The 24,812-nt window shown below is 43.9% G+C and overlaps 1 protein-coding gene and 1 long non-coding RNA gene across 5 annotated transcripts in view; both read left to right on the forward strand.

Annotated features, from left to right (window-relative positions):
• Nucleotides 1-24,812, forward strand: part of EIPR1 (EARP complex and GARP complex interacting protein 1) — a 151,112-nt gene that overhangs the window by 78,744 nt on the left and 47,556 nt on the right. The window lies entirely within an intron of this gene.
• On the forward strand, nucleotides 138-22,868 carry LOC141983823 (uncharacterized). The gene is made up of 3 exons (XR_012638531.1): nucleotides 138-258; nucleotides 12,279-12,882; nucleotides 22,805-22,868. It is a non-coding gene; the product is annotated as an uncharacterized LOC141983823 (long non-coding RNA).

Below are 24,812 nucleotides of genomic sequence, written 5' to 3' on the forward strand. Positions count from 1 at the left end.
AAAATCATCATGAAAATGCATGAGAAACTTTTATAGTCAAATGGGTCACTTAAATTAAGGAGGCTGATTCTTTGGTTACATAAATGTCATGTTAATCATTCAGATTGCTGGCTGTGGCTGTCTGGACTACCTGGTCAATGTTTCATTCCAAAAACACAATCTCCTGCTGTTTTAACTAAAGGTCTTATATGCTCTGTAGTCCAGCTATCAGAGGCAACGTGATTACACCCTCTCTGAGCAGTCTGGCACTCCGTCCAGGTTAGTTTTGGGTTGGGGGCGGGGGGGGGGAGGAAGGGAGTCATTAACTGAATCATGACAGCTCTTGAAATTTCACATTTGAGGTGATAACAGATTTTAAAAGGTTTTTTTTAAGTCAAGTTTTGAAATGAATGGTTGGAATGAAGATTAGTAAGAAGATTGCAATTATCGAATCTCTTTATCTGCATTTTATAAGGAAAAGAGAAGGAAAGAGAAAAATTTAAATTTAAAATGTGCATGTAGCATTACTATATTACCAAACTCCCCTGTTTTTCACACTGTCCTTTTCTTGCTCATGTTTTCTCCTTTCACTGTTCCCATTGTATCCTGCTCCTCAGGTTCTTTTCTCTACAGCTAATTTTCCTATGTTCATTTCCTGGCGAAGGCCTTTTATAGTTAGAATATTGTCTCTGGTATTATTTCTAATACTGTGTGTACTAGAAATACTTGGGGGTGGAGGTACGGGGGGAGAAGGGAATTATTTCACTGCCAGGATGCTAGGTATTCATTTTATTTCACTGACCATTCTTTCTTTTAATGACTTTGTTTTAAGAAGACGTGACAAGGACACTGGCACATAGATTTTCAAAAGTGAAATGAGGTAAAGAAGATACAAAGAAATGCAGAATTCGTTTTTTGAACAATCACACACACCATATAATACACCCACTGCAGTGTGTATTTTCTTCTGAGCCAAGACAAAAAAAAGAATGCCTAATGTGTGATGACAAAAATTCTAAATTTTTCTTACCTGTCTCTGAGCTTCATGTGTCCTCTGCTCAAAGACTTTTGGAATATATTTCCGGTCATATCCTGACAAAACTAACCATGACATCTGTGGACAAAGACATTTGGAGCTCTTCTTGCCATGCGTATTATCAGTACTTGAATACCACCAACTGCTATTCATCTGCAGTTTACACAAATCTGTACTGCTGCTAAGCTTCAATGTATCTTGGAGTTAGCAAAATTCTTACTCTAGATATAGCAGGCATTTGAATGAGCAGGGAGATGAATATGAACCCCACTTCAAAAAAAAAAAACATTTAAGCATGTGTTTATTTTTAAACTTGTGAAGTCCTGTTAAGTGCTTTGCTACTTTGGAGCATAAATAAGGTAGGTCTTTTCCACCTATAACTTCTACAGTTTTATAATAAGTTTCCCCTTTTCTAGATGTACTTCTTATGTAGGGGTCGGCAAACTGTGGCCCGGGGGCCGCATCCGGCCCTTCAGACATTTTAATCCAGCCCTCGAGCACCCGCAGGGGAGTGGGGTCGAGGTCTTGCCCTGCTCTGTGTGTGCCGTGGCTCCCGGAATCAGCGGCATGTCCCCACTCCAGCCCCTATGCATAGGGGCAGCCGGGGGCTCCGCACGCTGCCCCTGCCACAAGCACCACCCCCGCAGCTCCCATTGTCCGGGAACCACGGCCAATGGGAGCTGCAGGGGCGCTGCCTGCGGACAGGGCAGTGCACAGAGCTACCTGGCCAGAGCCTGAACCTCTGACCCCCTCCCACACCCCTGTCCCAGGCCTAATCCCCCTCCTGCCCTTCGAACCCCTCAGTCCCAACCCAGAGCACTCTCCTGCACCCCCAAACCCTCACCCCCAGCCCCATCCCAGAGCCCACATCCCCAGCCAGAGCCCTCACCCCCGCCAACCCTCTGCCCAGCCCAGAGCCCCCTCCCACACCCTGAATTCCTTATTTCTGGCCCCACCTCAGAGCCTACGCCCCCAGCCGGAGCCCTCACCCCTTCCCACGTGCCAACCCCCAATTTCGTGAATGTTCATGGCCCACCATACAATTTCCATACCCAGATGTGGCCCTCAGGCCAAAAAGTTTGCCCACCCCTGTTCTTATGTATCAACCAAGTAAGAAAAAGGCTGACAACTTAGTCTATTGTACTTCTAGAAATTAGAATACAGTTATTGTTACACATACCAAGAGTTAGTAGCAGAGGGAGGGCCTCTACTCTACTCTAAAGAAATGAAGCAGTCTGCTCAGAAACTGAGACGTTTTAATCTCAGGAAATTACTGATAAAATTATGCTTGCCAACTCTTGGCTTTGAAAGCGGAGTTCACTTTTAAAGAGTTTTCTCAGCTTCTTTTTTGAGCCTGTAAATTGTTTAATTGATTTCAGTGGGATAACTTGCAAGATTAAGGGTGTGACAAAGTTCCTGCTCTACCTTGGTGGGTCTTGCGCTTATTGGCGGATTTGCTTGCTTTGGAGCTTCACGGCAGCCCTCAACTTGGCCGTTTTTCTGAATTCACAGAAAGTCCAGGTCGACTCCTCCTGTGCCTGACCAGGAGTTGAGAGGATTTGGGGGGAACCCGGGCCTGCCCTCTACTCCGGGTTCCAGCCCAGGGCCCTGTGGAATACAGCTGTCTAGAGTGCCTCCTGGAACAGCTGTGTGACAGCTACAACTCCCTGGGCTACTTCCCCATGGCCTCCTCCCAACACCTTCTTTATCCTCACCATAGGACCTTCCTCCTGGTGTTCTCACTCTCATCTCTTAGTGCCTCTTGCTCCCAACTCCTCACATGCACACCACAAACTGAAGTGAGCTCCTTTTTAAAACCCAGGTGCCTTGATTAGCCTGCCTTAATTGATTCTAGCAGCTTCTTGATTGGCTGTAGGTGTTCTAATCAGCCTGTCTTAGTTGTCTCCAGAAGGTTCCTGATTGTTCTGGAACCTTCCCTGTTACCTTACCCAGGGAAAAGGGACCTACTTAGCCTGGGGCTAATATATCTGCCTTCTATTACTCTCCTATAGCCATCTGGCCCGACCCTGTCACAAGGGTTTGCAAGAAAAGGTCCTGTATTTAATTGTTATTTATTTATATAGTGATATTGTGTGTGGCATTTTAGAGAAATAGATTCTAATATCCTGAGGAACTTACAATTGGAGTTAAGATATTGCATGTCAGGAGAAGTTGACAAGCTGTGGGGGCAGGAGATGCGAAGGGAAAGGGGAGACAAGCAACAATAGGACTCTGTGATTACTTTGGTTAATAATATATGCATTGTGAGGGTTTCCTAAAACTTGTTTCTGCTTCAATAGCATTGAGGTGAGACTAGGACTTATAGGCCTTCAGGAGTGGGAGGACAACTGGATCAGAAAGGGAATTACAGATGTAGGAGTCAGAGTAGCAGCCGTGTTAGTCTGTATTCACAATAAGAAAAGGAGTATTTGTGACACCTTAGAGACTAACAAATTTATTTGAGCATAAGCTTTCGTGAGCTACAGCTCACTTCATCGGATGCATTCAGTGGAAAATACAGTGGGGAGATTTATATACATAGAGAATATGAAACAATGGGTGTTAGCATACACACTGTAACCAGAGTGATCACTTAAGGTGAGCTATTACCAGCAAGAGAATAGGGGGCAGAGGGGGGGAAACCTTTTGTAGTGATAATCAAGGTGGGCCATTTCCAGCAGTTCACAAGAACGTCTGAGGAACAGTGGGGGGGTGTGGGGGGATAAACATGGGGAAATAGTTTTACTTTGTGTAATGACACATCCACTCCCAGTCTCTATTCAAGCCTAAGTTAATTGTATCCAGTTTGCAAATTAATTCCAATTCAGCAGTCTCTCGTTGGAGTCTGTTTTTGAAGTTTTTTTGTTGAAGTATTGCCACCTTTAAGTCTGTAATCGAGTGACCAGAGAGATTGAAGTGTTCTCCGACTGGTTTTTGAATGTTATAATTCTTGACATCTGAATTGTGTCCATTTATTTTTTTATGTAGAGACTGTCCAGTTTGACCAATGTACATGGCAGAGGGGCATTGCTTGCACATGATGGCATATATCACATTGGTAGATGTGCAGGTGAACGAGCCTCTGATATTGTGGCTGATGTGATTAGGCCCTATGATGGTGCCCCTGAATAGATATGTGGACACAGTTGGCAGCGGGCTTTGTTTCAAGGATAGTTTTCCTGGGTTAGCGGTTCTGTTGTGTGGTGTGTGGTTGCTGGTGAGTATTTGCTTCAGGTTGGGGGGCTGTCTGTAAGCAAGGACTGGCCTGTCTCCCAAGATCTGTGAGAGTGATGGGTCGTCCTTCAGGATAGGTTGTAGATCCTTGATGATGAGTTGGAGAGGTATTAGTTGGGGGCTGAAGGTGATGGCTAGTGGCGTTCTGTTATTTTCTTTGTTGGGCCTGTCCTGTAGTAGGTGACTTCTGGGTACTCTTCTGGCTCGGTCAATCTGTTTCTTCACTTCCGCAGGTGGGTATTGTAGTTGTAAGAATGCTTGAGAGAGATCTTGTAGGTGTTTGTCTCTGTCTGAGGGTTTGGAGCAAATGCGGTTGTATCGTAGAGCTTGGCTGTCGACAGTGGATCGTGTGGTGTGGTCAGGGTGAAAGCTGGAGGCATGTAGGTAGGACTAGCGGTCAGTAGGTTTCCGGTATAGGGTGGTGTTTATGTGACCATCGTTTATTAGCACTGTAGTGTCCAGGAAGTGGATCTCTTGTGTGGACTGGTCCAGGCTTAGGTTGATGGAGGGATGGAAATTGTTGAAATCATGGTGGAATTCCTCAAGGGCTTCTTTTCCATGGGTCCAGATGATGAAGATGTCATCAATGTAGTGCAAGTAGAGTAGGGGCATTAGGGGACAAGAGCTGAGGAAGTGTTGTTCTAAGTCAGCCATAAAAATGTTGGCATACTGTGGGGCCATGCGGGTACCCATAGCAGTGCCGCTGATTTGAAGGTATACATTGTCCTCACCTATAATTATTTCACATTTGGGGACAAAGTCAAAGTTCCGCCACCAGGTTTGCTGTGACATTATCAGGGATAGTGTTCTTGATGGCTTGGAGTCCATCTTTGTGTGGAATGTTGGAGTAGAGGGCTTCTACATCCATAGTGACCAAGATGGTGCTTTCAGGAAGATCACCGATGGATTGTAGTTTCCTCAGGAAGTCAGTGGTGTCTCGAAGATAGCTGGGAGTGCTGGTAGCGTAGGGCCTGAGGAGGGAGTCTGACAGTAGGATTGTCTGGCTTTGTAGGGTGCCAATGCCTGAGATGATGGGGCGTCCAGGATTTCCAGGTTTATGGATCTTGGGTAGCAGATAGAATACCCCAGGTTGGGGTTCCAGGGGTGTGTCTGTGCGGATTTGTTCTTGTGCTTTTTCAGGGAGTTTCTTGAGCAAATGGTGTAGTTTCTTTTGGTAACCCTCAGTGGGATCAGAGGGTAATGGCTTGTAGAAAGTGGTGTTGGAGAGCTGCCTAGCAGCCTATTGTTCATATTCCGACCTACTCATGATGACGACAGCACCTCCTTTGTCAGCCTTTTTGATTACGATGTCAGAGTTGTTTCTGAGGCTATGGATGGCATCGTGTTCTGCACGGCTGAGGTTATGGGGCAAGTGATGCTGCTTTTCCACAATTTCAGCCCATGCACGTTGGCGGAAACACTCTATGTAGAAGTCCAGTCTTTTGTTTTGACCTTCAGGAGGAGTCCACCTAGAAAAATGCATGATGAAATGAGGATGAGGGAAGTAAGGGAAAGATAGCTAAATGTGCCAGTTAGGTACATGAAGCAGCAAGGGAGAAGTGAAAAGAGAGGTAAGTGGAAGCTGAGCTGTGCAAGACCTTAAAGGTGAGTACTGAAAAGTTTAAATTTGATCCAAGAGGCAGAAGACAGCTCCTGAAAACATTTGAAAAACACTGATGTCAGAATGGCAGGTAAAGCTATCTTTGATTGGAGATGGATAAGGGGAGGAGCTGCTTATTTGATCAGTTCCCTGGCAATTAACTCAAATGTTGGAACTATAAGTATTAGCAGATATGAAAGTAACTAGAGGGAAGCAGCAATTTAAAAAATGCCAGCTGTTTTGGGGTCTCTTGAATATTTAGCGGGAAAAGCTTTTAAAATTAGTATGTTCTGAATTTATGAAAGATGGGGCAGGGAAGAGAGGAAAAAGCAACTGTAAATGAATACTTTTCATGATCTGGAAAAGATGAGTAGTGAGGTGCTGTTCCTTGCACTAAGGGATGTCATATGGCTAAATCCATACTACTTTGTTAAAGGGTGTATAAATCACCCATTAAGGTAGTTTATCACCAAGCACTTTGTTGTATAACCAATAGTAAAAAGAGACTTCTAAGCAAGACTTAGGCTATGTCTGTACTAGATACCTTACAGTGGCACAGCTGTACTGATGCAACTGTGCTGCCGTAAGGTCTCCCATGTAGCCACTCTATGCCAACAGGAAAGAGCTGTCCCATGAGCACAATATAACCACCCCCAGCAGGCGATGGGAGAGTGTCTTCTGCCAGCGTAGCACTGACCACACCGGCACTTCTGTAGGTGTAATTTTTGTCAGTGAGGGGGTGTTTTTTCACACTTCTGACCAACAAAAGTTGTAGTGTAGATATAGCCTAAGTTACCAGGGTGTAGTGTTTGTAATGTTAGCTCTTTCTTTTTACATGCTGCTTCTTTAACTATTATAAACGTAACTTATCTTACAGAAAGGCTTAAGTAAATTTTCTTGAAATAGGCAATGAGTTTTGGATCCAACAGCTTACTCTGTTTCTTTCCCAAGAGTAAGTGTTTTAGAAAACTGAGCAAAATATCTTGTTGGTTTTAAGTTAGTGAAGGAAGGTGAAACCGTGGGCTGAGGGAGGGAGGAGCGGAGGAGGAGCAGATGACAGGGAAAGAACAACAAAAAAACACTGGGCTGAAGTAACTTGGTATGGACATTGTGGACAAATGCTCTCACTTGATTTCAAAACTTCTCCATTTGTAAGTTCTGCGTAGTATGCCTGTGATCTGTGAGCAAGGTAAGTTCTTTCTGGCTTATGTATCATAAGTAATAAATATTTAAGAATTAGAACGCTGATAACAAATTCCCAAGCCTTCATGTGCTAGAATAGAATAGTTAGCTCTGTAGTGCTAACAGGTGTGCAGTGCAATAAAAACTTAGCTTTGTCAAAAAACTGAACAGAGATCACTCTGAGTCAGGGGTGGGCAAACTTTTTGGCCTGAGGGCTGCATCGGGTTTCTGAAATTGTATGAAGGGCTGGTTAGGGGAGGCTGTGCCTCCCCAGACAGCCAGGCTTGGCCCGGCCCCCGCCCCCTATCCGACCCCCCCGCTTCTCGTCCCCTGATGGCCCCCCCAGGACTCCTGCCCCATCCAACACCCCCCTGTTCCCTGATGACCCCCCGGGGACACCTACCCCATCCCCACCCCAGCTCTCGGTCCCCTGACCGCCCCCGGACCCACCCCCCCTTAACTGCCCCCCGCCTCCCCATTCAACCCCCCCTTCTTCCTGACTCCCCCCCGCCCGGGACCCCTGCCCTCTGCTCCCTGTCCCCTGACTGCCCCCTGGGACCCCTGTCCCCATTCAACCCCTGTTCCCCGCCCTCTAACTGCCCTGACCCGTATCCACGCCCCGACCACCCCCCGAACTCCCCTGCCCCCTTACCACGCTGCCTGGAGCACCAGTGGCTGGCAGTGTGGCTGCACCAGGACAGGCAGTTGCGCCGCACAGCACAGAGCATCGGGTCAGGCCGGGTTCTGTAGCCCTGCTGCCCAGAGCACTGTGCCGCATGGCGGTGTGGCTGCAGGGGAGGGAGGATAGCCTCCTGAGCCATGAGCTCAGGGGCCGGGCAGGACGGTCCCAGGGGCCAGATGTGGCCCATGGGCCGTAGTTTGCTCACCTCTGCTTTAAGTATATGAAGAGAGCAAACCTGCTGTGTGAGAAGATAGGATATTTATCACTCTGTATAATCCATTGTAATTTTCTCCTGAGCATGCATTTGGTTAGCAATCTGAAAAATGTGAAGTAAACTGTAAGAATATAGATAGTACTATAAATTTAACTACTGTACCAGTACCAAAAGCCTTTTGTCAAGTAGGGGAGAAAATTAATATTTCTTTATGGACTGAAAGATGCTTTTCTAGCAAAAGAATTATCTAATTTTGCTCTTATAAAGGCACTGAGACATTAAATAGAAAATAAATGCTTTCTTCCCTAACCAAATCTGTCTTCGGTGTGTTTTAATTAAAAAAATTAATCTCTCTCTTTAAAAGGCTTATTTTCACATTGCTTATGATTTGGGAAATCCCTTTTAAAATGTGGAAAAACAGAAAATCATACTCCTTTTACTACTTTCGTCGGAGTTGCTCCTTCTGCTTGCACTTTAAGTTGGTAGGCAAGTCAGCAAACCATTAGTGACAAACTTAATGGAAATGAGGTATCCACAATATTTATTTTTTTCCCCCACTATCCGTTCCTTTGGGGCAGTCATGTGTCTGCCAAATTGGTGATGGCAGGATTAACCCCATGCGTGAGTAAACAGTGGCAGGGCTAGTTCTTTTCTGCATGACTACCTCGTGTTTCTCTCTGCGACTTCCCACATCCTTCTAATTAGGAGGGATCAGAGCCACGAAAACTTTAATTCATACACAGAAATTTGATTGAAAAAGACAAGCATTTGATGCCTTCCCAGAATATACCAACCAATGAAGCTCATGGGGAAATGGGATTTAAGTCAATTGCAACAAATTATGCTAATAACTAGAACTGGGGACAGCACAAATGCAGGTGTTTGGCTCAGGAAAAGCCATTTGTCAATGCAGGAGGTTGGTCTTAATGACTGAAAATTAAACCAGCATTTTATTCAAAGAGAAGATTTCTTATTAATCCTTACGTAACTTTACAGTGTGGGCTTTAATAATAAGAGGCATTTATGAGCTCCACAGGAAATAGATGTTCTTTAGTGAGAAGGTCATATGATGTACTGATGGAAATCTGTGGTTACTGTACTTCCAACTATCACAAGTTGTGATCTTTCCACATCGCTTAAGCTTAAGCAGCGTTATCCTTAACTTATGGGTAGGAGCCAGACAAAGAGCATGCAGGTGCTTCATGTGTGGTTGATTCAGTAACTAGACCCCTTTCTTTTGACTTGATACTTAACTTTACAGCCAAAGTCTCCCCTCCTTCCTTTTCCCTTCTCTCTGGTCTTCATTGTCTCCATTCTATTCTTGGCATTGTGTTTTCTTTTATGTTATATAGCCCCTTCCTTCATTTGTACTCTAAAATGGAGTTTAAGAGGCAATCAGGAAAATTTTCACTTTGGTGATCTGAAAACCTGATAATTCTGTTAAAAGACCTAAAATCAAGCAGTTTCCTCCTACTTCTCTGCAAAGTTTAAGACCAAAATGCTGCATTAAGGGCCATCTTTTTCATGATCTATCAAAGTTTAGGATATGGGACAAGTGAATTATACCACATCCAATTTAAAAGGTAGGGGAATTTAAGTCCGCACAATATAATTGCCCAAAGTAGAATGTGGCCAGAATGCTAAGATTGTTGTTTCTATTATTTCAAGTAGTTCCATGAGAAATTAAAGGACCAAAGCTCATCGGGATATCAGTTTGGTCACATCTTAAAAATAAATAAAAAAAAATAAAAGCACCCACCATCTCACAGCACAATACCCCCGGACGGTTCAATCTGCAAGTGGCAGAACATTGCTTTTTATTGGTTTACTAGTACCTCTTCTATATGAATTGGATTTTCCTTTGGACTTGCAGTTTCATGTGCCAGTTCCTTTAATATTCTTGGATGGAAATTGTCTGGGCCCCCTGATTTAGACCCATTAAGCTGTTTGAGTTGGACTTCCACCTCAGTAGTATTGTGAAAGAATTATCGTTAAGGGTCTGATAGTAACATTAATCCAAATATAATCATATTTCCTGACTTGTCTTTAAGATTTCATTTCATTAATGCAGTATTAAGGCTGCCTGCTTAAGGAAACAAAACTGAATATATAAATTGATTTAGTAAAAAAGTTAATATCAAGCAAATTGTTTTGAAAATCAATTCTGCTGATAGCTTTTTAAATGGTTATATGTTCGCATAGTGAAGAAATTGTGTAATTAGAACAATCTACTGATGAGAACAAATGAAAATTATCACTTATTTTAACATGATAGGACCTACTACTAAAAATAGATGAACTCACGACCCCTGGTTGGGCAGACCCCTTTGAAACCTGATAGGGTATGTGTACACAACCTGCGGGAGTGAGCCTCCCAACCCAGGTTGACAGAATTGGGCTAGAGGAGCTCACACTAGTTTACTAAAAATAGCTGTGTAGACAGTTTGATGATGCGGCTTGGGCTGGAGCTCAGGGTCTGAAGCCTAGAAAATGGGATGGGCTTCGAAGCTTGAGATGCAACTTCAAAACATTGTCTACATAGTTATTTGTAGTTCACTTGTGTGAGCCCCAATAGCCTGAGTTTGTCCACCTGGGCTGGGATGCTCAATTCTGCAGGCTGTGCAAACGTATCTGAGGGGCTTTGTGCAAGTGCAGCAGGTTCAGCTGGGCACATTTAATATCAGGATCATAGGAATCATTTTCCTTTTACAGAAATTGCCAGAGAATATAACATCACATGCTAATGTCTATTACCAGGGCTTACATTCAGCGGAGCTGTCTGGAGCCGTACCCTGGTAAATATTTTCAAGCCCCTCCCCCCCTCCGGTGTTTTTATAGCATGTTGCGGGGGAGAAGGGCATGGAGGGCTCTGGGAAATACTGTCTGAGAATTTAAGCCCTGTCTATTACGCATATCCTAAACCCTCCATTTTCTTTACATGGTGCACAAAATTTCAGATATATCAAGATATGAAGCTGATTCATTGTAGACAGAGTCAAAGAACTTTCAGCACTTAAATAATTGTTTCACACCTCTTTGATTTCTTGAAATTATGTTCTTCATGACCTGTCTCTATGTGCTGAAAAATGTAGAGGAATAAAAAGAAGATTTTGGGAAAACTTACCAAACAAGTGAAATAGATTTGCTTTTGATTAGAATACTTCCAGCCCATTTCCAAAAACCTCCTAACCTTGTATTCTGATCCTTTATAAAACTTCCTCACTTAGCATCCTTTAGTAAACCAAAATATAATGTTATTTCATAACTGAGTTCAACAGGATTTACTCCTGACCTCTCTTCTTCCCTTCTTTTAATATGAGTAGGCCATAATATTGTACCACTTGTCTAGCTTTTTGAAACATTGTCTATTTATTATTTTCCATTTTGGTCATTCCTTTTTATGGGGTCATCTTCTGAAAAAAATCTGGAACTGGCAGGAAAACGTGAAAAGTCATTTCTCCTTTTGGTTTTCAGGTAGGATTCTCATGAATGACCTCAAACTTTTTCACTAGTGTTAAATGGATGGTATTGTGTGTATACTATTGTACTTTAAGTGTTATGCTACCAACTATAATAAAATAATTTGATGCAGGGAGCCAAAAACAAACAAAATAACCCAATGATGTATTAGCTGGTTAGTAAAGGAGAAAACTTTTTTGTCATATGACTAATTTGTCCATTCTTCTGCAAGTGCTTGCTTATGTCCATTCCATATTAAGTGTGCATGCTTGCTACATGCGCCAGTGCTGGAAGTTTTCCCCTCAGCAGTATCCATAGAGGACTGGCTCTGATGCCCTCTGCAGTAGCGCCCACTCAGTTCCTTCTTGACGGAAACTCTGACAGTGGTGAAGGAGGGTGGGTTGTGGAATGGACATGAGCAACACATCTCAAAGAACACCAGTTATGGAAAAGGTAACTGTTTTTTCCTTCTTCGAGTGCTTGCTCATGTCCATTCCATATTAGGTGACTCCCAAGCAGTACCCCTTGAGGTGGGTAGGAGTTCACGGATGTGTAGATTGCAACACAGCTCTGCCGAACCCAGCGTTGTCTCTGGCCTGCTGAGTGATGGCATAATGCACCGTGAACATGTGGACAGAGAGCCATGTTGCAGCTCTACAGGTGCCCTGAATAGGGATGTGTGCCAGGAAGGCGCTGAGAATGCTTGAGCTCTAGTCGAGTGGGCTCTGACAATCATCAGCAGCGGGACCCCTGCCAGGTTGTAACAGGTCCTTATGCAAGAGGTGATTCAACTGGAAATCCTCTGCGAGGATACTGGAAGGCCCTTCATCCTATCCACTGTAGAGATGAAGAGCTGAGTTGATTTGTAAAAGGAAGGCTTTGTATTTTCTAGATAAAAAGCCAAGGACCTTCAAACATCCAGCGTGTGAAGATGCCTCTCTTCACTGGTCTTGTGTGGTTTGGAACACAACATGGGGAGGAAGATGTCCTGGTTCATATGGAAGTTAGACATCACCTTTGTCAGGAAGGCTCGGTGGGGCCGCAGTTGAACCATGTCTTTGTAGAAGACCGTGTACAGCGGTTCTGAGATCAAAGATTTAATTTCAAAGACTCGTCTTGCCTATGTTTTCCTGGTGGTGGTGACAGTCTTCCATGACAGGAGGGAAAGGGAGCAGGAGCCCAGCGGCTCAAAGGGTGGGCCTATGAGCCTAAAGAAGACTACATTAAGATCCCACTGTGGGACAAGGGTCCATACCTGCAGGAAGAGTCTCTCGAGCACTCAAGAATCTGACCGTCATGTCATGAGAAAACACTGTCTGGCCTTGGATTGGCAGGTGAAAAGCGGAGATGGCTGTGAGAGGCACTCTAATGGAAGTGTGTGCCAGGCCCTGGTTCCTCAAATGAAGCAGGTAGTCCAGGATAGCCTGTATGGAAGAGCACGAGGGAGAGATGCCACGCTCGGACACCCAGTGGAGAAACCTCGTCCACTTGGCAAGGTAAGTCAAGTTGTGTCTACACTGGTGCTATGCTCAGTCATGTGGCACAGAAACTGCTGGCAGCACATCCCATGGTTCTTAGCACTGCAGTAAGTTGAGCCACTCAATTCTTTCCCCATGAGTTGTGGGAGAACTTTTCTGCCCTTTCTGGATAAAGGGGGGGAATTGTGGGAAGGCATTAGAGAACTAGCTGCACTCGAGGAGTCCAAACTACCAAATGGTCATGTTAACAGCTGACAGTTTGTGTCCACTCTAGTTTTAGCATATACCCATTCTTGGGCCAGCCACTTGAGTTAAAAGCATCCCCTCACTCGAGATGGGGGTGGGTTTTGTTAATGGTCGGGACTTGAGTAAAGACTAATGGTGGGGGCAGGGGGGGGGAGGATAGCTCAGTGGTTTGAGCACTGGCCTGCTAAACCCAGGGTTGTGAGTTCAATCCTTGAGGGGGCCATTTAGGGATCTGGGGCAAAAATTGGGGATTGGTCCTGCTTTGAGCAGGGGGTTGGACTAGATGATCTCCTAAGGTCCCTTCCAACCCTGATATTCTATGATTCCAATGCTCGAATTAACTTTGCAGTGAAGACAAGCCTTCAGAGTGCATTTTAAACTGGTTACCTAAAACTTAGGTTGACCGTAGGTCAACATTGTTCAGGGGGTGTGAAAAATTCACACCCCTAAGAGATGTAAGCTGACCTAAGCCCTCGTGCAGACACCACCATGTTGATGGTGTTGCTATCAATGTGTTGCTTGTCACTTGTGTTCTCAAACGGAGCTCTACTTCTCCCTGCTGCAAGTTCCTTCCCAATGGAGCTGTCTTGCAGGACCTAGGTTCCCCAGGGCTAGGTTCTTCCATCCCCAGAATCAGACGAACGAACGCGCACACACACACACTAACAGAGCACATCTGAGAGGACCGGATTAGTTAGCACTCCCAAGCTAACCCCTTATACGTCCCTGGACTTCGTAGGCTGGGTCGAGCAGCACCTCCAAGCTGTCGCCCTCATAGGCCCTGGGCACTGCACCGGAATAGAGCATGCCTAAGCCGGCTGAGTCAAGCATCACTTTCGATCTGCCACCCTCATATGCCCCTCGACTCAGCAGACTGGATCGAGCAGCACTTCCAAGCTGCCACTCTCATATGTCCCAGGTTCGGCACGTCTCTATCTCCACTTTCATGTTACAATTGTTCTGGTAGTAACCCACTTGATGAGCAAACCCCACAGGATTTTTGGGCACTGCAGGAATCTTTTAGTTTAGGTACGAGGAGCATTGCTGCAGAATGAATGAGGAAACCAAAAAATGCAAACGGGGGTGGGGTGTTGGGGGGGGGGGAGAAGAGAGAGAGAAGCAACCAGCTTAATCATGAAAGTTATTTATTGCCAGGTAATAACCATAGGCAAGCCAAACAAACAAACAAAACAGTTAATATTAAATCTAACTTAAATTTGATTATAAAAGTCAGGTTTACAAAACTATAACTGATCACATAAGTCAGGGTCAGAAGACTATACCTAGAGAGAGAGCACGCACGAGAGAGAGGTTCTCACCACTCCGTGAAGTTTGAATCGATCAGGGATCCCAGGTGATAGCTGAGGGTCCAGAGTGCTGGAGACAGGCAGAGGCCCCAGCATGATCAGTCAGGAGAAGATGAAGTCCCCAATGGAACTGATGCAGATTTTGGATCCAGGCATCAGAACACTTGCTTGAGCATGGATAGGGTTTTTGTAGAGAAAAAACAATGGTTCAAGGGAAAATACTAAATTTGTTTATATGTAAACTGATGGCTCAAGAGTATACCAAAGATGTTTTGTTCAGGCTAGACAATGGGAGCTGATCATTTCTAGCTATGGGTAGTGTTCCTTGGAGGGAGGTCACAATGCAATTAGGGAGCTTCACTATTTTGGATACCAAAGGATTTATTACTAAAATTGGTCTGATAACTACTGAGCTGCGTGTGTGTTCATTAACATCTGGAGCAGAGATCCCCCATCATGCAGTGCTTTCCTGGTCCCAGAGTTCTGTGGTTCTTGCCTTGTAATCTCTGTTCTCCATTCTGTATGCTAATGGAGATGCCTCCTTGTCCCATCTTTGATGCAAATGAGGCTAGGGGAGTTTCCTTAATCCTGTCATCTTTATCCCAGTGGTTTAGGTGTGTCTCCCACTGCCTTTTCATTGTATTTTATAAGGCTTTCTTCTGATGCACATTTGGTTCAAGCAGAGGCTGGGGTGAGGGGGGGGGATGGTCTTTTGTGAATCAGACAGGCTGGGTACTGCGCCCAAGGACACAGAGCTGCTAGGTAACAACCTCTTGGAGCTTGGATTAACTACAGTGACAGAAAACCCCTTTTATCACTGTTGCAAGTGTTTACACCAGTGGTGGGCAACCTGCTGCCTGTCAGGATAATCCGCTGGCAGAAGGCCAGACAGTTTGTTTACATTTGCACGGCTGCCTGCAGCTCCCAGTAGCCACGGTTCGCCGTTCCCGGCCAATGGGAGCTGCGGGAAGCGGTATGGGCCACAAGGATGTGCTGGCCCCCGCTTCCCCCAGCTCCCATTGACCGAGAATGGCGAACCACAGCCACTGAGAGCTGCGGGTGGCCGTGCAAATGTAAACAAACTGTCTGGCGGCCCGCCAGAGGATTACCCTCATGGGCCGCATGCAGCCCACAGGCTGCCCACCACTGGTCTACACTGTGGTGCTACAGTGGCACAGCTGCAGCGCTGTAGCTGTGCCACTGGGCATCCGTAATGGAGACACTGTCTCAGACTGAGAACAAAGTGTGGGAGATATTGCCTTTATGTTCAGAAAGTGGAAGACCCTGATGGTGTCCAAAAAGATCACACCTGTAAATTCATTAAACCATCTTTTCAGAAAGCAAGCCTTGTTCTCAAAGGTGTAACATTAGATTTACAGTGGACTGCATACATCAGGGCATTTCTAATGAATTATAGAACCTTTCACCTGTAGATCAACAATTTAACTCTTCCCTATCTCAGTAGGAATTTATACTTTAGCAGCCTCTTCATAAGATGAGCTTCAATCCCAGTTCCAGCTTCATGTTCCAAATTCACCATGCTTTGCAGTAGATTGTAAGCTCTTTAGGGTAGGATTAAGGACTGTCTCTTGCTATGTTTTTATACTGGACCTAGCACAATGGGGTACTGAGATTAGTTAAGTCCTCTGGTAAGAGCTCCTACAGGGAGCACCAAAATTGCCTCTCTCACTATAAAGTTGAGAGAGTTGGCAATATTCATTGATGTTTGGGAAGCTCTCAAATTCTGAAGTGATGAGCACCATAGTCCATGAGGAACTTAATAATTATGTCCTCAGTGTAGGGTTTGAATAGTGTGCGGTGAACAACAATGAATTAAAATAAAAGATTGAACAGCTGTTTATTACATGAACAGCATTCATTCTGTGCACTGAATGAGGCAGGGATCCTAGGCACAGGCACAGGCAACCTTAATTCTGGCATTTTCCAACTTCTGAGTGCTTGACTTCACCACCTTAATAATGTTTTTTTAACGTAGTGGAGTTTTGCTTTTTATTTTTGTTCTGCAAGTAAACTGGGAGGGAGAAGCAGCATATGTCATCAGGTTCATCAACAGGGTTAGAGCCTTTAGAGCCACAGACCTCTGCCACTTGAGCTACTGGAGTAACTGGTAACAGTAGGAGTTTGGTCAGCACTAGGAGCTGTGAGAAGCCTGAGCATTTTCAGTGAAAACAGGATTTTCAGATTTTACCTGTTAAACTCTTGTAAATCTCTACTGAGCATGAATGAACTGTGATTTTTTTCAAAGGCTTTAACTTGACCATATTTCGGCAGATTTTCATAGGAATGGCAAAAGGCATATCCTTGACGCACAGTCTACCCTCCTGCCAAATTTCAAGCCTGCCCAGCACTGCTCTGTCCAAGGTGCTGCTCCTTTCATCAGGAGTCAGTCCTTATCCCTTGTTGGCCAGGGAGTGACTGTCTTCTCCCTAGCTGAGCAGCCTTTATATAAGACCTAGCCCGGTCCTGATTGGCTGTCCCTTCCAGTGCCCTGATTGGCTTTCCCCAGGCCTTCACTGATTGGCTGCTGGTCTGCGCAGCCTCTCTGGCCTGGTTCAGCCCTTTTTCTTAGGGGGTGTGACTCTGCCCCACAACACTCCCCTTAACCCTTTATGTGGCTGAGGGAACAGCAGAGACTCCCACTGCAGATTGAGCTGCTCCTTGCCAGGGGGCACTTCTGTGTTAATGTACAAGTCTTGCAAGTCTTTAGGACTTGTGCCTTGAGTGCAGTAAAGTTGGCTGAGTGCGTTTGTCATTGAACCATGCCTGTGGTCTTTCCCTATGAGTAACATGGAGATCTGCTGAATTAGCAGGCTGTGCTCTCTGCTAGAGCTGATGACACCAGAGCTCCAAGGACTGAAGCACCGAGCAGCTGTAAGAACTTGACAGCAGTAACAACATTCCACCCTTCTACACTGTGTGGAATTGACCCCGGAGCTGCAGCAACAATGTACCAACGTATGCAGTGCCCCACACCTGAGGAGAAGCAGGTCACCATTGCCATCTGGAAGCTGGCTACCTCAGAATGCCACCCTCTGTGTAGACAGCCAATTTGGCATGGGGAGATCAACTGTTGGGGCCATTCTCATGAAGGTCATTGACAAGGTGCTGTCTAACCAGATCCTAAAGTTGGGTAATATTCACGAGATCATTGACAGTACAGAGTTCCCAAACTGTATTGGGGTAATGGAACTCACTTGTCTATCAATTATCTTCCCTCTCCCCACTACCCTCCATCCTCAGGAATTTATAAACAGAAAGGGATATTTCTCTGTGGTTCTCCAAGGACTCGTTGACCACCATAGCAGGTTTAAAGACATACATGCAGGGTTGTCTGGAAGGGTCAATGATGCTAGGATCTTTCTGAACTCATTTCTATTTAAATTAATAGAGAAAGGACTCTCTGCTCCCAAGACCACTGTGGACATTAATGGTGTGAAGATTGGTTCAATTATTCTGAGACACCCCATCTTATCATCTGATGTGTTACTTAATGAAGCCATTTCAGGCTGTTTGGACAGAAGGAAGGAACATTTAAACTACTTCCTCGGTAGCTGCACAATGGTGGTCGTGTGTACATTTAGCTGGTTAAAAGGCAGGTGGCACTGTTCATGGAATAGGTTGGTAGCAGTGGAAAAAATGTTCTGACCATTATAATTGCTTTTTTGTGTTCTACATGATATTTGTGAGAGCAAGGGAGACAGCCTTAATGATGGTGGGAGACTTGCTTGATGATTAAACTACCCAGCAAGGCATCCCGTAGAAAACACTAACACCCATGGGAATATTGTCAGGGATGCCTATTGTTTATATTTTGAGCCACATGTCTGAACATGTGGTTAGCTGCTGGAGGAGGGTATTGGGATAGATCCATTGTGATAACTGTATTGTGTATGGTGGTGGAAGTGAAATGATCCCTATGTACTTTTGTAAAACCCTATGAATTATCTCAGCTTTATTTTAAAGGTTTTCTAAGTTAATGACTTGTAATGGATGGATTGTAAACATTTTTTATTACGAAAGAACAATAACAAAACCAAAAATAAAGTTTTAAGTGGAAAAATAACTATTTTATATTTGAAAATACATTTAACTAAACAATCTACTAACAATGCACTTATAAACAAACATTTAATTAAAGCAATAGTTCAGGCAAAACTGGCAATAAAACAAACCATTCAAATAGAACAAGGTTGGGTGGGGAGCTTCAAGTCACAGGTATGTATTTGCCTTCCCCTCTGCCTCTTTTTGTCCACTTGGGATCTGGGGTTGAGAGCCATGGCTCAAAATTGTCAGGGGCACTTCTGGTCTCAAAATCACTGGGCTCCCAAGAGCCAGTATTTTCTGTGCCTTGAGGTTAGTTCTGAGAGGGGAATGGCGACTGGTAGCACTGCTGTTGTGGATACCGTGGGGAGGAGTTGCTGCTGGTTCCAGTAGTCAGAATTGTCCGGGGCTGAAGGACATGGCTGGGTCCCAAATCAGGGGCCTGCTGGCCTAGCTAGGAGCATGGTTTGGAGGAGAGCATTCTGACTCAGAATAGCTTCCATGAGTTGCCTCAGTGTCTCCCTGTCCTTTTCCATCCTCTCTTTGACTGTGGCAATGCTGACTCTGGCCACTGCCACTATCTTCTAGGAGAGTTGCATTTCTTTCTCTCCCTGGGTCATGTACAACCTCTGCCTCTCAGCCAGTCTGATTTTCCCCTGGGAGTCTGCCACGAATTCTGCAAACATCTCATCCTGAATCTTCCTTTTTCTCCCCCTCAGGTTGATCAGCCTCTGAGCAGTGCATAGAAGCCCTGTCCTTGATGGTCTAGCTGTTGCAGGTGCTATGGCTATGGGAGTAAGGGCTAAAAGATCAGTTGCTTATTGTTCGTATTCCAGTCAGGCCGTAATAGCATTTTAAAAATATGTATATGTTAATTTACCTCCATGAAACTCTTACCAATCTTGGAAGAACCTCAGAGATAAGTGTCTGCATGTGAGGAGGTTGCTGGGTGTATTGGGGTTTCTGTTTGCTGTATATGCTATTATGCTGTTTGGGAGGTTGGGGGATGGGGCGGGTTGGAATGATGTTCCTATTTAGGTTTTGCAGGTATTTTTGTGGTGTCAGAGGTTATGGTTAGAATGTGTGTCATTTGTACCTCAGTGGGAGTACTATTGTTAGTGACTTTACTTGCCATACAGTATCCATTTATGCCTCATGTAAACAATGAACTCTAACCAGACTTTTTTCCTGTCTGTTCTTACTATCTATAAACTGATGATTTTTTGCACAATGCATTTGTTGTTCAAATCTATTATGGACAGAGGTAGTGTGAGCCATTGGTGGCTGCCATTTTGAGGCAGGAAATATGGGAGGGGCGAGTTTCACCATCAGGACAGATGGAGGAAGGGGAAAGGATGGGCAAATGCCATCCATGCAATGGCCCCCAAAACGGTGAATAAATCATGGATGTAGCATGCCACAGAGGCTGATTGCGGGGCAGAGCAGCTGCCATTTTGGAAACTTACAGGGGTGCTGAATGGGCAGCACAGTCCAAGGGAGGTCGGGGCTTGATACATGGAAATGCTCCTAGCTCACATCTGCCAACAATGACTGAGGCCAGAGGGCACCCAGATCCAGAACCTCAGAACAGCCAATAATAATAAATAAATTGTAAAGATAGGTTCTTACGTGCTGAAGTTCCTTCCAGGGGATTTCTCTCTTTGGTCCTGGTCTGGGACTCGAGCCTAAACAATGCAGGGCAGGAATCTTAGCCTATTGGCACAGGGCAGGACTGGCCTTCCATCTGGCTGATGTCAGTGTCTTGGGTCCCAAAAAGACCTTGGCGTTTAGGGGACAGCTCTTGTCCAGCATCTTCCTGCTCATCCTCTGATGGGTTTGCCGATTGACCTCAGTGGTAGGGCACAAAAGGCACCAAATGGTGTCAGAAATGAGTTGTACTATAATCGTGTTGAATCTTGTCTACTTATTAAAAAAATGGATAGGTCACACATCCCTGCTAGAGTCTCTACTTTTGTCCCTTGTATGAATGTACTTTCTCTTGAGCTGCTTGCTTTTTATCTGGCATTGGTTGGCATTCTGGCTGTTCGGCAATGTCCACAAAAGCATTTTTATTCCAGTGGCTGGCCACAAGAATTTCCTGAACCAGCACTTCTCCCCAGATGATGATGAGATCCTGGGTCTCAGCACAGCTCCGAGAGTCTGCGTGAGCCATTTTATAGAGCTTCTGGAGAGCTGTCAAAGTTGTATTGCAAGAATGGTACTCTGGAGGACTCCAGAGTTCTCGATTAATGCAGAATGTGGATTGTGGATAATATGGATTGTGTTGCTATACACAAGCATTTTCAAACTGGATTAGCTTGATTTGATCTGGTTTAAAATCCTTGTTTTAGACAAGGACTAACTTTTCTGAGACTGACAACATGCTAGTTTCAACTGAGAGACTGCCGCTATTTGCAGACTCAAGAAGGCAAAGCTGCACTGGTTTCCTTTCTGTTCACCTTTTGAAGATTATCATATACGTAATGAATAGAAACTTAAAAAATAACTTAAATCCTGCAGAAATTGGTGGCTTAAGCCCTTTTACTTTGAAAGCAAAGCTTCTCACTCACCAGTGGTAAGAGGTATGAGTGAATTTTGCAAACCCTGGTGTTTTCCTATTACTCTAACAGTTGAGTTATGGCTATGGAAAAATGGTCTCCACTTAAAGTGAAATCATGTTACAAAGAGTGATTTGGGTAACCTTCAACTTGATCATAAAATCTGAATGATCGCTACAGCCACATCTATAAAACGGTGAACTTCCATATCAGATAAATTAAATAGTAGCAAAATGGTCATCTTGCAAGGACAAAGCTCCTAGACCTTTTAATTCTGGGGTATGTCAGTTGGGTTATAATTGGCTCTAATTACCACACTTTCCAGCTATAAAATTCTTTATCTTGAAGCTCAGTGACACTCAAAGATGTGAAATTTCTTCTTGCCTTTGAAAACATCGAAAAAGTGCTTCCAATTTAGTCCTTACAGCTGAATGCCCAGTGATTAGTTCAAGTGAGGGGCAAACACATCAGCACCCATAACAAATGGCTTTTAGAAAATTAGTTTTTATCTCTGTTGCCAAATAATCACTACAGAAGTAATTGGCAAAACCAAATTTCATTGCCAGTAATCAAAAATGTTATCTAATAAAATAGGCCAAAATATCCATTGTTGTCCTCTTCTGTAATCCAGAAATAATCACTGAATTAAAAAAAAAGTCACTGAGGTTTTTGCTTTGCTCCCTATCATTTGGTGTGAGAAACACTTTCAGTGTTCCATGATCCAGTCCATTTTCAAAATATCGGAATTGTCATTAGTCCTTTTTATTTCATTTTGGATGTAGAAAGTCTGAAATGAGTTTAATATTTTATCCTTTTAATGGTGTTTATAAAATGCTTTTAATCTTTTCAAAGAGCTAATGCATGTCTTCTGGAACAGAACTTTATGGAATAACGTGTCCATTATGAAATGTAGTTACCAAGTTAGTTGTTGTTGTAGCCATGTTGGTCCCAGGATGTTAGAGAGACCTGAAAAAGAGCTCTGTGTAGCTCAGAAGCATGTCTCTTTCACCAGCAGAAGTTGGTCCAATAAAAGATATTACCTCCTGCACCGTGTCTCTCTGTAGATACCAAGTGACAGTTTTAAAACCAGTTAGCCACTTCTAATTATTGTAGGCAGTTAGTAGTGATGCCTATTGTTTAGGCTGTTTAATGTTTTCCATTGTATTGACTTGTTTTCAGTTGTGTATAATTTTGCTAAACTATAACTGGTTGGGGTGACATTTTCTGAACCTGCTGTCTGATTCAGACTGAATCTTTTTGAAGTTTCAATGAAAACAGTTCAGTCATTTTGTTTCAGTTTTCACCAAAAAGGTTAGTAGTGATTGGACATCTAACATAGTGAATGTCAGTGAAAATGAGGTTGGAGCAGAGGCTAAAATAGGGAAAGAACAAGTAAAAAGTTACTTAGACAAGTTAGATATCTTCAAGTCACCGGGACCTCATGAAATACATCCTAGAAAATACGCAAGGAGCTGACAGAGGAGATATCTGAGCCATTAGCAATTTTCTTCAAAAAGTTACGGAAGATGGGAGAGATTCTAGAGGACTGGAAAAGGGCAAACATAATGCCAATCTATAAAAAGAGAAATAAGGACAACCCGGGGAATTACAGACTAGTTATCTTAACTTCAGTGCCCAGAAAGACAATGAAGCAAATAATTAAGCAATCAGTTTACAAACACCTAGAAAATAATAAGGTGATAGGTAACAGCATGGATTTGTCAAGACCAAATTGTGTCAAACTAACCTCATTGCTTTCTTTGACAGGGTAATAAGCCTTATGTATGGAGAGGAAGTGGTAGATGTGGTATAACTTGACTTTCGTAAGGCTTTAGATACTTTCTTGCATGATTTTCTCATAAATAAACTAGGGAAATACACCCTAGATGGAGATACAATAAAGTGGGTGAGTAAATACTTGGAAAACCATTCCCAAAGAATAATTATCTGTGGTTCACAGTCCAGCTGGAAGGGCATATTGAGTGGGGTCCTGCAGGGATCAGTTTTGGATACAGTTCTGTTCAATATCTTCATCAGTGATTTAGCTAATGGCATAGAAAGTATACTTATGAAGTTTGCAGACAATACCAAGCTGGGAGGGGTTGCAAGTGCTTTGGAGTAAAGGATTAAAATTCAAAATGATCTGCACAAACTGGAGAAATGGTCTGAAATAAATGTGATGAAATTCAATAAGGACAAATGCGAAGTACTCCACTTAGGAAGGAACAATCAGTTGCACACATACAAAATGGGAAATGACTTCCTAGGAAGGAGTACTGCAAAAAGGGGATCTGGGGGTCATAGTGGATCACAAGCTAAATATGAGTCAACAGTGTAACACTGTTGCAAAAAAACCCAGACATCATTCAGGGATATATTAGCAGGACTGTTGTAAGCAAGACACAAGAAGTAATTCTTCTGCTCTACTCTGCACTGATTAGGCCTCAACTGGAGTATTGTAACCAGTTCTGGGCACCAGATTTCAGGAAAGATGTGGAAAAATTGTAGAAAGTCCAGAGAAGAGCAACAAAATTGATTAAAGAGCAACTAGAAAACATGAGCTAAGAGGAAAGATTAGAAGAAATTGGGTTTTAGTCTGGAAAAGAGAAGTCTGAGAGGGGACATGGTAACAGTTTTCAAGTTCATAAAAGATTGTTACAAGGAGGAGGGAGAAAAATTGTTTTTCTTAACCTCTGAGAATAGGACAAGAAGCAATGGGCTTAAATTGCAGCAAGGGCAGTATAGTTTGGACATTAGGAAACAATTCCTAACTGTCAGAGTAGTTAAGCACTGGAATAAATTGTCCAGGAAGATTGTGGAATCTCCATCATTTGAGATTTTTAAGAGCATGGTAGACAAATACCTATCAGGGATGGTCTAGATAATACTTAGTCCTGCCATGAGTGCAAGGGACTGGACTAAATGACCTCCAGGGTCCCTTCAAGTATAATTTTGTGATTTCTAAGATGATGATTAGGGAAAGACTAGGTAGTTTTGGTTATGCTATGGTGGGGGCAGTTTTGTGTTAGAGGCTTGGTGCTAAAATTCATAACATGCCAAATGTATTGAGAATCCCGCAGCATCATGGAGTTCACTACAAATGAACTGCACTGAGCATGTTACCGTCTACATTGAGTCTCCTACAGGGTTAGAGCTCTACAATAGAAGGAAAGTAGAAGCAGTAGCCAGTCCTTACTACCATTATCTCCCCATTACCTCACCTAAGGAAAGGGTCAGTGGGTGAAGAGTGTGGAGAAGACCATGAGTTGTTGTTTCAGCTCTTCCATTACCTGGTGTTAATTTTGTGTACTTCATAGCCCAATACATCTGGGCCTTATATTCCTACTATAGGAGGCAGGTAAGAATCATTCACCCATTTTAGAAATGTTCCCCACCACCTGGGTGTCGAGATTGCTTCCATGTCTGTGTTGATAAGGTACCTGAGAGATTACAAAAAGTCACTTCTATAAAAGCTGGGAACAGAACTCAAGTAACTAATCTGGCAAATCTCGTCCATTTAGTCTCACTGTCTTCCAAAAGCACTCCAAAGTTAGGATATGGTACAATTAAAGTTATCCTGTAATTTGGATCCTTTGTGCATGTGCATTATGATTCAGTGCAGGGGTCGGCAACCTGCGGCATGAGTGCCAAAGGTGGCATGCGAGCTGATTGTTAGTGGCACTCTGCTGCCAGCCGGGGTCCTGGCCGCCGCCCGCTGCTGGCCTGGATGGACAGAACCCCGGGCCGGCAGTAAGCTGAGCCGCTCAGCGCGCTG

The sequence above is a fragment of the Natator depressus genome, chromosome 3 (genome assembly GCF_965152275.1).
Source record: "Natator depressus isolate rNatDep1 chromosome 3, rNatDep2.hap1, whole genome shotgun sequence".
Taxonomy (NCBI): domain Eukaryota; kingdom Metazoa; phylum Chordata; order Testudines; family Cheloniidae; genus Natator; species Natator depressus.